Raw genomic sequence first — 14,187 nt, forward strand, 5'->3', positions numbered from 1 at the left:
CTTCTTCTTGAAGATCCATTTATTGTCAATTGCTTGCCGATCATCGGGCAAGTCAACCAAAGTCCACACTTTGTTCTCATACATGGATCCCATCTCAGATTTCATGGCCTCAAGCCATTCTGCGGAATCTGGGCTCACCATCGCTTCTTCATAGTTCGTAGGTTCATCATGATCTAGCAGCATGACTTCTAGAACAGGATTACCGTACCACTCTGGTGCGGATCTTACTCTGGTTAATCTACGAGGTTCAGTAACAACTTGATCTAAAGTTCCATGATCATCATCATTAACTTCCTCACTAATTGGTGTAGGTGTCACAGAAACCGGTTTCTGTGATGAACTACTTTCCAATAAGGGAGCAGGTACAATTACCTCATCAATTTCTACTTTTCTCCCACTCACTTCTTTTGAGAGAAACTCCTTCTCTAGAAAGGATCCATTCTTAGCAACGAATGTCTTGCCTTCAGATCTGTGATAGAAGGTGTACCCAACAGTCTCCTTTGGGTATCCTATGAAGACACATTTCTCCGATTTGGGTTCGAGCTTATCTGGTTGAAGCTTTTTCACATAAGCATCGCAACCCCAAACTTTAAGAAACGACAACTTTGGTTTCTTGCCAAACCATAGTTCATAAGGCGTCGTCTCAACGGATTTCGATGGTGCCCTATTGAACGTGAATGCGGCCGTCTCTAAAGCATAACCCCAAAACGATAGCGGTAAATCAGTAAGAGACATCATAGATCGCACCATATCTAGTAAAGTACGATTATGACGTTCGGACACACCATTATGTTGTGGTGTTCCGGGTGGCGTGAGTTGCGAAACTATTCCGCATTGTTTCAAATGTAGACCAAACTCATAACTCAAATATTCTCCTCCACGATCAGATCGTAGAAACTTTATTTTCTTGTTATGATGATTTTCAACTTCACTCTGAAATTCTTTGAACTTTTCAAATGTTTCAGACTTATGCTTCATTAAGTAGATATACCCATATCTGCTTAAATCATCTGTAAAGGTGAGAAAATAATGATATCCGCCACGAGCCTCAACATTCATCGGACCACATACATCTGTATGTATGATTTCCAACAAATCTGTTGCTCTCTCCATAGTACCGGAGAACGGTGTTTTAGTCATCTTGCCCATGAGGCACGGTTCGCAAGTACCAAGTGATTCATAATCAAGTGGTTCCAAAAGTCATAAGTATGGAGTTTCTTCATGCGCTTTACACCGATATGACCTAAACGGCAGTGCCACAAATAAGTTGCACTATCATTATCAACTCTGCATCTTTTGGCTTTAACATTATGAATATGTGCATCACTACTATCGAGATTCATCAAAAATAGACCACTCTTCAAAGGTGCATGACCATAAAAGATATTACTCATATAAATAGAACAACCATTATTCTCTGATTTAAATGAATAATCGTCTCGCATCAAAAAAGATCCAGATATAATGTTTATGCTCAACGATGGCACCAAATAACAATTATTTAGGTCTAAAACTAATCCCGAAGGTAGATGTAGAGGTAGTGTGCCGACCGCGATCACGTCGACTTCGGAACCATTTCCCACGCGCATCGTCACCTCGTCCTTGGCCAGTGTTCGCTTAATCCGTAGTCCCTGTTTCGAGTCGCAAATATTAGCAACAAAACTAGTATCAAATACCCAGGTGCTACTGCGAGCTCTAGTAAGGTACACATCAATAACATGTATATCACATATACCTTTTTTCACCTTGCCATCCTTCTTATCCGCCAAATACTTGGGGCAGTTCCGCTTCCAGTGACCAGTCTGCTTGCAGTAGAAACACTCAGTTTCAGGCTTAGGTCTAGACTTGGGTTTCTTCTCCTGAGCAGCAACTTGCTTGCTGTTCTTCTTGAAGTTCCCCTTCTTCTTCCCTTTGCCCTTTTTTTAAACTAGTGGTCTTGTTGACCATCAACACTTGATGCTCCTTCTTGATTTCTACCTCCGCAGCCTTTAGCATTGCGAAGAGCTCGGGAATCGTCTTATCCATCCCTTGCATGTTATAGCTCATCACGAAGCTCTTGTAGCTTGGTGGCAGTGATTGGAGAATTCTGTCAATGATGCTATCATCCGGAAGATTAACTCCCAGTTGAATCAAGTGATTATTATACCCAGACATCTTGAGTATATGCTCACTGACAGAACTATTCTCCTCCATCTTGCAGCTATAGAACTTATTGGAGACTTCATATCTCTCAATCCGGGCATTTGCTTGAAATATTAACTTCAACTCCTGGAATATCTCATATGCTCCATGACGTTCAAAACGTCGTTGAAGTCCCGGTTCTAAGCCGTAAAGCATGGCACACTGAACTATTGAGTAGTCATCAGCTTTGCTCTGTCAGACGTTCATAACATCTGGTGTTGCTCCTGCAGCAGGCCTGGCACCCAGCGGTGCTTCCAGGACGTAATTCTTCTGTGCAACAATGAGGATAATCCTCAAGTTACGGACCCAGTCCGTGTAATTTCTACCATCATCTTTCAACTTTGCTTTCTCAAGGAACGCATTAAAATTCAACGGAACAACAGCACGGGCCATCTATCTACAATCAAACATAGACAAGCAAGATACTATCAGGTACTAAGTTCATGATAAATTTAAGTTCAATTAATCATATTACTTAAGAACTCCCACTTAGAAAGACATCCCTCTAATCCTCTAAGTGATCACATGATCCAAATCAACTAAACCATAACCAATCATCACGTGAAATGGAGTAGCTTTCAATGGTGAACATCACTATGTTGATCATATCTACTATATGATTCACGCTCGACCTTTCGGTCTCAGTGTTCCGAGGCCATATCTGCATATGCTAGGCTCGTCAAGTTTAACCCGAGTATTCTGCGTGTGCAAAACTGGCTTGCACCCGTTGTAGATGAACGTAGAGCTTATCACACCCGATCATCACGTGGTGTCTGGGCACGACGAACTTTGGCAACGGTGCATACTCAGGGAGAACACTTTTTATCTTGAAATTTAGTGAGAGATCATCTTATAATGCTACCGTCAATCAAAGCAAGATAAGATGCATAAAAGATAAACATCACATGCAATCAATATAAGTGATATGATATGGCCATCATCATCTTGTGCTTGTGATCTCCATTTCCGAAGCACCGTCATGATCACCATCGTCACCGGCGCGACACCTTGATCTCCATCGTAGTATCGTTGTCGTCTCGCCAATCTTATGCTTCTACGACTATCGCTACCGCTTAGTGATAAAGTAAAGCATTACAGGGCGATTGCATTGCATACAATAAAGCGACAACCATATGGCTCCTGCCAGTTGCCGATAACTCGGTTACAAAACATGATCATCTCATACAATAAAATTTAGCATCATGTCTTGACCATATCACATCACAACATGCCCTGCAAAAACAAGTTAAACGTCCTCTACTTTGTTGTTGCAAGTTTTACGTGGCTGCTACGGGCTTAGCAAGAACCGTTCTTACCTACGCATCAAAACCACAACGATAGTTTGTCAAGTTGGTGTTGTTTTAACCTTCGCAAGGACCGGGCGTAGCCACACTCGGTTCAACTAAAGTTGGAGAAACTGACACCCGCCAGCCACCTGTGTGCAAAGCACGTCGGTAGAACCAGTCTCGCGTAAGCGTACGCGTAATGTCAGTCCGGGCTGCTTCATCCAACAATACCGCCGAACCAAAGTATGACATGCTGGTAAGCAGTATGACTTATATCGCCCACAACTCACTTGTGTTCTACTCATGCATATAACATCAACGCATAAAACCTGGCTCTGATACCACAGTTGGGGAACATAGTAATTTCAAAAAAATTCCTACGCACACGCAAGATCATGGTGATGCATAGCAACGAGAGGGGAGAGTGTTGTCCACGTACCCTCGTAGACCGAAAGCGGAAGCGTTAGCACAACGCGGTTGATGTAGTCGTACGTCTTCACGATCCGACCGATCAAGTACCGAACGTACGGCACCTCCGAGTTCAGCACACGTTCAGCCCGATGACGTCCCTCGAACTCCGATCCAGCCGAGTGTTGAGGGAGAGTTTCGTCAGCATGACGGCGTGGTGACAATGTTGATGTTCTACCGACGCAGGGCTTCGCCTAAGCACCGCTACAGTATTATCGAGGTGGACTATGGTGGAGGGGGCACCGCACACGGCTAAGAGATTAATGATCAATTGTTGTGTCTCTAGGGTGCCCCCGGCCCCCGTATATAAAGGAGCAAGGGGGAGGCCGGCCGGCCCTCTATGGCGCGCCAGGAGGAGGAGTCCTCCTCCTAGTAGGAGTAGGACTCCCCTCTTTCCTACTCCTACTAGGAGGGGGAAAGGAAGGGGGAGAGGGAGAAGGAAAGGGGGCGCCCCCCCCCTCTCCTAGTCCAATTTAGACCAGAGGGGGAGGGGCGCGTGGCTTGCCCTAGGCCAGCCCTCTCTCTCTCCACTAAGGCCCATAAGGCCCATTACTTCTCCCGGGGGGGTTCCGGTAACCCTCCGGCACTCCGGTTTTCTCTGAAATCACCCGGAACACTTCCGGTGTCCGAATATAGTCGTCCAATATATCAATCTTTATGTCTCGACCATTTCGAGACTCCTCTTCCTGTCTGTGATCACATCCGGGACTCCGAGCAACCTTCGGTACATCAAAACATATAAACTCATAATATAACTGTCATCGAAACGTTAAGCGTGCGGACCCTACGGGTTCAAGAACTATGTAGACATGACCGAGACACGTCTCCGGTCAATAACCAATAGCGGAACCTGGATGCTCATATTGGCTCCCACATATTCTACGAAGATCTTTATCGGTCAGACCGCATAACAACATACGTTGTTCCCTTTGTCATCGGTATGTTACTTGCCCGAGATTCGATCGTCGGTATCTTAATACCTAGTTCAATCTCATTACCGGCAAGTCTCTTTACTCGTTCTGTAATACATCATCCCGCAACTAACTCACTAGTTGCAATGCTTGCAAGGCTTAAGTGATGTGCATTACCGAGAGGCCCCAGAGATACCTCTCCGACAATCGGAGTGACAAATCCTAATCTCGAAATACGCCAACCCAACAAGTACCTTCGGAGACACCTGTAGAGCACCTTTATAATCACCCAGTTACGTTGTGACGTTTGGTAGCACACAAAGTGTTCCTCCGGTAAACAGGAGTTGCATAATCTCATAGTCATAGGAACATGTATAAGTCATGAAGAAAGCAATAGCAACATACTAAACGATCGTGTGCTAAGCTAACGGAATGGGTGATGTCAATCACATCATTCTCCTAATGATGTGATCTCATTAATCAAATGACAACTCATGTCTATGGTCAGGAAACATAACCATCTTTGATCAATGAGCTAGTCTAGTAGAGGCATACTAGTGACACCCTGTTTGTCTATGTATTCACACATGTATTATGTTTGCGGTTAATACAATTCTAACATGAATAATAAACATTTATCATGATATAAGGAAATAAATAATAACTTTATTATTGCCTCTAGGGCATATTTCCTTCATGCAGTCCGATGAGTGTTGATGCTCGCGGCGGGTATCGTTATTTTCTGATCTTCACAGATGATTTGATAAGATATGGGTATATCTACTTGATGAAACATAAGTCTGAAACATTTGAAAAGTTCAAAGAATTTCAGAGTGAAGTGGAAAATCATCGTAACAAGAAAATAAAGTTTCTACGATCTGATCGTGGAGGAGAATATTTGAGTTACGTGTTTGGTCTTCATTTGAAACAATGCGGAATAGTTTCGCAACTCACGCCACCCAGAACACCACAGCGTAATGGTGTGTCCGAACGTCGTAATGGTACTTTATTAGATATGGTGCGATCTATGATGTCTCTTACTGATTTACCGCTATCGTTTTGGGGTTATGCTTTAGAGACGGCTGCATTCACGTTAAATAGGGCACCATCTAAATCCGTTGAGACGACGCCATATGAATTGTGGTTTGGCAAGAAACCCAAGTTGTCGTTTCTTAAAGTTTGGGGCTGCGATGCTTATGTGAAAAAGTTTCAACCTGATAAGCTCGAACCCAAATCGAAGAAATGTGTCTTCATAGGATACCCAAAGGAGACTGTTGGGTACACCTTCTATCACAGATCCGAAGGCAAGATATTCGTTGCTAAGAATGGATCCTTTCTAGAGAAGGAGTTTCTCTTGAAAGAAATTAGTGGGAGGAAAGTAGAACTTGACGAGGTAACTGTACCTACTCCCTAATTGGAAAGTAGTTCATCACAGAAATCAGTGTCCAGTGATTCCTACACCAGTAAGTGAGGAAGCTATTGATGATGATCATGAAACTTCTGATCAAGTTACTACCGAACCTTGTAGGTCAACCAAAGTAAGATCCGCACCAGAGTGGTACGGTAATCCTGTTCTGGAGGTCATGTTACTTGACCATGACGAACCTATGAACTATGAGGAAGCGATGATGAGCCCAGATTCCGCAAAATGGCTTGAGGCCATGAAATCTGAGATGGGATCCATGTATGAGAACAAAGTGTGGACTTTGGTTGACTTGCCCAATGATCGGCAAGCCATAGAGAATAAATGGATCTTCAAGAAGAAGATTGACGCTGACGGTAATGTTACTATCTACAAAGCTTGACTTGTTGCGAAAGGCTTTTGACAAGTTCAAGGAGTTGACTACGATGAGACCTTCTCACCCGTAGCGATGCTTAAGTCCGTCTGAATCATGTTAGCAATTGCCGCATTTTATGATTATGAAATTTGGCAAATGGATGTCAAAACTGCATTCCTTAATGGATATCTTAAAGAAAGAGTTGTATATGATGCAACCAGAAGGTTTTGTCGATCCAAAAGGTGCTAACAAAGTGTGCAAGCTCCAGCGATCCATTTATGGACTGGTGCAAGCATCTCGGAGTTGGAATATACGCTTTGATGAGTTGATCAAAGCATATAGTTTTATACAGACTTGCGGTGAAGCCTGTATTTACAAGAAAGTGAGTGGGAGCACTACAGCCTTTCTGATAAGTATATGTGAATGACTGATACGTCTCCAACGTATCTATAATTTATGAAGTATTCATGCCATGTTTACAATAGTTTTATATGATTTTGGTATGATTCGATTAGAACTAACCCGGACTGACGCTGTTTTCAGCAGAACTACTGTGGTGTTGTTTTTGTGCAGAAATAAAAGTTATCGGAATGCGATGAAAATCAACGGAGAATTTTTCTGGAAAATATAAAAAATACTAGAACAAAAATCTACCGGAGGGGAGTCCCGTGGGCCCCACGATGGTGGGGGGCGTGCCCCCCTATCTCGTGGCCGCCTTGGGGACCCCCTGACTTGTCCTCACGCCATCCTCTCCTATAAATACAGAAACCTTCAGAAAATAACCTAGATCGGAAGTTCCGCCACCGCAAGCCTTTGTAGCCACGAGAAATCAATCTAGGCCCTCTCTGGCACCCTGCCGGAGGGGCCATCATCATCGGAGGCCATGGAGGAGGATCCCGGAGGGGCCATCATCGCCATGAAGGCCAAGGACCAGGGGGAGAACCTCTCCACATCCAGGGGGAGGCCATGGAGGAGGAAGCACAAGGGGGAGAACCTCTCCTCCTCTCTCTCGGTGGCGCCAGAGTGCCATCTGGAGGGGAATCATCACCGCGGTGATCGTGTTCATAAACATCACCATCATCATCACCATCCTCATCTCTTTTACGCGGTCAACTCTCCCGCACCCCGCTGTAATCCCTACTTGAACATGGTGCTTTATGCCACATATTATGATCCAATGATGTGTTGCCATCCTATGATGGTTTGAGTAGATATCCTTTGTCTTTCGGTTGATTGATGATCTAGATTGGTACGAGTTGTATGTTTTATTTTGGTGTTGTCCTATTGTGCCCTCCGTGTCGCGCAAGCGTGAGGGATTCTTGCTGTAGGGTGTTGCAATACGTTCATGATTCGCTTATAGTGGGTTGCTTGAGTGACAGAAGCATAAACCCCGAGTAAGGGGGTTGTGGCGTATGGGATAAAGGGGACTTGATGCTTTAATGTTATTGTTGGGTTTTACCTTACTGATCTTTAGTAGTTGCGGATGCTTGCTAGAGTTCCAATCATAAGTGCATATGATCCAAGAAGAGAAAGTATGTTAGCTTATGCCTCTCCCTCATATGAAATTCCAATGACGACTACCGGTCTTGTTAACAATTGCCTAGGACAATTCCGCACACCGATCCATCATTATTCCACACTCGCTATTTATAATATTTAGTAATATATTCTAACTTTATGATAACAGCACCTACTTTTATATTTTAGCTCTCCGATATCATGCAAAGTTATCCTCTTCATACCAACAACATAGTTTTATTTCTCGTTTCTAGTTGGAAGCAAACGTTCGGTGTACGTAGAGTCGTATCAGTGGCAGATAGGACTTGAGAGAATATTGATCTTACCTTTAGCTCCTTGTGGGTTCGACACTCCATACTTATCACTTCCACCATTGGGAATTTCTACGATGATTCCCTGCACTTGGGGATTATCAATGACATATTGTTGATCAGAAATGATGTAGAATTTTCTAGTAAGCATAAAGGAGTGTTTGAAAGGAGTTTTTCAAAGAAAGACCTCGGTGAAGCTGCTTACATATTGAGCATCAAGATCTATAGAGATAGATCAAGACGCTTGATAAGTTTTTTCAATGAGTACATACCTTGATAAGATTTTGAAGTAGTTCAAAATGGAACAGTCAAAGAAGGAGTTCTTGCCTGTGTTGCAAGGTGTGAAGTTGAGTAAAGACTCAAAACCCGACCACGGCAGAAAATAGAAAGAGAATGAAAAATCATTCCCTATGCCTCAGTCATAGGTTCTACTCCCTTCGTTCCACAATACTTTCCTTCCCTTTGTCAAAATATAGATGTATCTAGACATGTTTTAGTATATATGTACATCCATTTTTGGACAAATGGAAGTCAAGTATTTTGGAACTGAGGGAGTATAGAGTATGCTATGTTGTGTACCAGAATTATTGTGTACCACACCATGAGTTTGGCAAGAGGGTACAATAGTGATCCAAGAGTGGATCACTGGACAGCGGTCAAAATTATCCTTAGTGGAATAAGGAAATATTTCTCGGTTATGGAGGTGATAAAGAGTTTGTCGTAAAGAGTTACGTCGATGCAAGCTTTGACACCGTTCTGGATGACTCTAAGTCTCGATCTAGATACATATTGAAAGTGGGAGCAATTAGCTAGAGTAGCTCCGTGCAGAGTATTGTAGACATAGAAATTTGCAAAATACATACGAATCTGAATGCGACAGACCCATTCACTAAGCTTCTCTCACAAGCAAAACATGATCACACCTTAGTACTCTTCGGGTGTTAATCACATAGCAATGTGAACTAGATTATTGACTCTAGTAAAACCCTTTGGATATTAGTCACATGGCGATGTGAACTAATCACATGGTGATGTGAACTATTGGTGTTAAATCACATGGCGATGTGAACTAGATTATTGACTCTAGTGCAAGTGGGAGACTGAAGGAAATATGCCCTAGAGGCAATAATAAAGTTGTTATTTATATTTCCTTATATCATGATAAATGTTTATTATTCATGCTAGAATTGTATTAACCGGAAACTTAGTACATGTGTGAATACATAGACAAAACAGAGTGTCCCTAGTATGCCTCTACTAGACTAGCTCATTAATCAAAGATGGTTATGTTTCCTAACCATAGACATGTGTTGTCATTTGATGGACGGGATCACATCATTAGAGAATGATGTGATGGACAAGACCCATCCGTTAGCTTAGCATTATGATCGGTGAGTTTTATTGCTATTGCTTTCTTCATGACTTATACATGTTCCTCTAACTATGAGATTATGCAACTCCCGAATACCGGAGGAACACTTAGTGTGCTATCAAACGTCACAGTGTAACTGGGTTATTATAAAGATGCCCTATAGGTGTCTCCAATGGTGTTTGTTGAGTTGGCATAGATCGAGATTAGGATTTGTCACTCCGATTGTCGGAGAGGTATCTCTGGGCCCTCTCGGTAATGCACATCACTATAAGCCTTGCAAGCAATGTGACTAATGAGTTAGTTACGGGATGATGCATTACGGAACGAGTAAAGAGACTTGCCAGTAACGAGGTTGAACTAGGTATTGAGATACCGACGATCGAATCTCGGGCAAGTAACATACCGGTGACAAAGGGAACAACGTATGTTATTACGCGGTTTGAACGATAAAGATCTTCGTAGAATATGTAGGAACCAATATGAGCATCCAGGTTCCGCTATTGGTTATTGACCGGAGATAAGTCTCGGTCATGTCTACATAGTTCTCGAACCCGTAGGGTCCGCACGCTTAACGTTCGATGACGATTGGTATTATGATTTTATGTGTTTTGATGTACTGAATGTAGTTCAGAGTCCCAGATGTGATCATGGACATGACAAGGAGTCTCGAAATGGTCGAGACATAAAGATTGATATATTGGAAGGCTATGTTTGGACACCGAAATGGTTTCGGATAAGTTCGGGCATATATTGGAGTACCGGGGGGTTACCGGAAACCCCTCGGGGAGTCAATGGGCCTTATTGGGCCTTAGTGGGGGAGAGGAGGAGGCAGCCAAGGTGGTGGCGCCCCCCCCAAGCCCAATCCGAATTGGGAGGGGGGCCGGCCCCCCTTTCCTTCTCTCCTTCTCCCTCTTCCTTCTTCTCCTACTCCAACTAGGGAAAGGGGGGAAACCTACTCCTACTGGGAGTAGGACTCCCCCTTGGGCGCGCCATAGAGAGGGCCGGCCCTTCCCTCCTCCCCTCCTTTATATACGGGGCAGGGGGCACCCCATAGACACACAAGTTGACAGTTGTCTTAGCCGTGTGCGGTGCCCCCCTCCATAGATTTCCACCTCGGTCATATCGTTGTAGAGCTTAGGCGAAGCCCTGCATCGGTAACTTCATCATCACCTTCGCCACGCCGTCGTGCTGACAAAACTCTCCCTCGATCTCAGCAGGATCAAGAGTACGAGGGACGTCATCGAGTTGAATGTGTGCAAATCGCGGAGGTGCCATGCGTTCGGTACTTGGATCGGTTGGATCGCGAAGATGTTCGACTACATCAACCGCGTTACTAAACGCTTCTGCTTTCGGTCTACGAGGGTATGTGGACACACTCTCCCCGCTCGTTGCTATGCATCACCTAGATGGATCTTGCATGTGCGTAGGCAAATTTTTTGAAATATTACGTTCCCCAACAATACCGAGAAAATCAAAATTCTGGTCTCATTTCAAAAATGTTATTGGATTATAGATGGAACACACATTCATGTGGTTGTGCCTAAGGAGATGTAGCCCCAACGAAGGAATAGGAAAGGTTACACAAATGAAAATGCCATGGAAGTATGTGCTTCGATATGGGGTTCAATATTCTTTTGGATATTATTGTAGATAAGTATTGCTTTGTGGACTCTGGGTATTCAAACAGGGTTGGATATATAGCATCATACAAAGGGCGATGGTATCATGTACCAGTGTTTCAGCCACACCCTCCAAGGGGGAGACATGAAACATTCAACTATCCTCTTTGTGAAAACATTGCCGAAAGATCATTTGGTATTCTAAAGATGAAATGGCAAGTTCTCCAAGGCATACCATGGTACAATTAGGGACACAAAAGGATAATCATGCATGTGTCTCCACGACTGTATTCATGATAGCAAGTTCCATGATGAGCATTTCAACAAGTTTGACACTAACGTGTATGTGCAACCTCGCTTACGTTTCTAGGTGCAAACGCTAAAGCACTCGTAGATGACGGTACCATGGGCGCAACACGTGAGGTTACTGTTGGGAGCCTCGTACCTTAAGATTAGTCATTCTGTTTGTAGTTGAACTTTTGTTAGGAAGGAAACTTTACAACCTTCCTTTATTGCAATATTTAGCCCTCAATGATTTTTGTAGTTGAATACATCATGGATTATATTTGTGCAATATGTCAAGTTTTTCCAATATGTCTTTACAACCAGATGCTAATCACCACAGACGTCGCGTGGTCAACAGGAACGTCTTCCCCACTGAACGAACATCGGCAGAAAACCTGAAATAAATCCATGAAAAATGCGAGCACCAGTGCCAAGTCTGGTACTTGAATCCTGATGGTAGGGACGAATTCAGAGGGTGGAGGGACTAATGATTCTCTCAACCCTTAATAGCGATTAAATAGATCCCTAATTAGATGTCTTCTTTACGAGCTCCCCCCCCCCCTCCGTAGTACTGTCAGTGTAACTCTACGTGAAGCCCCCCGGGACCAAGGTCCAGGCCTTAGCTCATGTATACAAAAGATAAATAGACCAAAACCTATAGCAAAAGAAAAAGGCGACCATCAAATAGGAAGAGGACAAGGTCTTGCTAGAAGCAGCAAAACACGCATTAGATGTGTTTCCTCGGGGAGCAACTAACCAACCGTTACCCTTAGAGGGAGCAAAAGAAAAAGCCCACCATCAAATAAGGAGAGGACAAGGCATTGCCAGCAGCGGCAAAGCACACATAAGAAGTGTTTCCTAGGGGAACTAACCCTTGGGGGGCTCCCACAAGGGTCACTTTTTGGCATGGGAGCGCCCCAAGTGGTGCTCCCAACCGTCGTCATGTGTCGCGTATTGGACGCGGCCTCAAGATTTGGGGATTTTTATGTTTTATGTACATGTTTTAAGGTTTTTTTCTGCTTTTTTGGGTTTCCTTGAGTTTTGTAGAAAAAACTATTTTATTTATTTATTTTGCAAAGCACAGCTATGCTGCCTGAAAAAAAATTTGCTTCCACGTGAAGCATAATTATGTTTCTCATGGAAGCACAAATTTGCTTCAGCGAAAAGCACAACGTATGCTTCGTGAGTCAGAAGCATAGCCAGTGCTTCCATGAGAAGCACAAGGCAAAAACACAATACTGCTTCCATAAGAAGCACAACCTTACTTCCCTCAATAAAGGGAAAAGCACGGCCTGTGCTTCCCAAGAAAAAGTGAAAACCACAACTGTGCTTTCGGGCTTTGGTTTTTTTCTTTCGATTTTTTTGTTTCCATTTTTCCCAGGTTTTGTTTATTTCGTGAAAAAAATTTGTCAAAACCTATTAACATGAGATCTAGTTTTGAGGATCCCGACACAAGAAATCCAACGGTGAAAACGGATCGTTATCTGAACGCAAGGTTCAAGAGAAAACATTTTGGATTAACGAATCTACATAAAAAGGGAAAACTTTTAGGTTGCAACAAGTGGCGCCGCCACTTGCCAGGACTTGAATAGGTGGGGAGTGACCTTTGCAAGGGATAACCCTTCACTAGTGATTTTGATTTCCCGGCCATTTGAACCATCACGATTTTATCATGGCACCAAAACACACATAGATTGTGCATCGTGCGATCTCCCTCATTCGCTCGAGTCTCTTTCTACTGCCGCTAGGGAAAATTTCCTTAATGTCCAAGGAAAGGGGACTCATTGAGATCCACCTTGGCCGTATAGGTGCACTGTTAGTCCTTACCCCTACAAAACCCCAAACCGATCTCTACCATCAGCCAACATAAACATGATTATTAGGGAAAGCATTCTCTCTGACGGTGCTGACAGTGCAGAGTCCTCCTTGTGATACCTTCTCATAGCTTCAAATCCCTGAATTTTTATCTAATACCCCTCCATCGAGAAATACTTGTCGAAGAAATGGATGTATCTATATGTATTTTAGTTCTAGATACATCCATTTTTATCTAGACGTATTTTAATCCTCCTTATGATATTTTGATCGACGTGAAAACTGAATTTGGAATCAGAATCAATTAGTTATTAGTATGTACCAATATATTTTATTATATAATCAGTTTGGAAACTAATTTTTCCATCAAGGATGGACAATTTGACAGTATTTTTTTTAGTTTTTATACCAATCAAAAAGTTCGGATTTAGACATCTTTGCACACTATGAATATTTTATGCCAATGAAAACATGAGTTCAGATTTATGATATTTGTAGTCGAATGCATCATTGATTATGTTGTGCAATATGTAAAGTTTGTATTTTGAATATTTGTGGTCTTTTTCAAAGTTTGTAATTTGTTTTTCGCATGTTTACATAACGTGTTTGGTTGCCCGCATCCACCTCAACCAGGCCCACGCGG

This window comes from Triticum urartu, chromosome 7A (assembly GCF_056163025.1).
Source record: "Triticum urartu cultivar PI428250 chromosome 7A, HENAU_Tu73, whole genome shotgun sequence".
NCBI classification, from domain to species: Eukaryota; Viridiplantae; Streptophyta; class Magnoliopsida; order Poales; family Poaceae; genus Triticum; species Triticum urartu.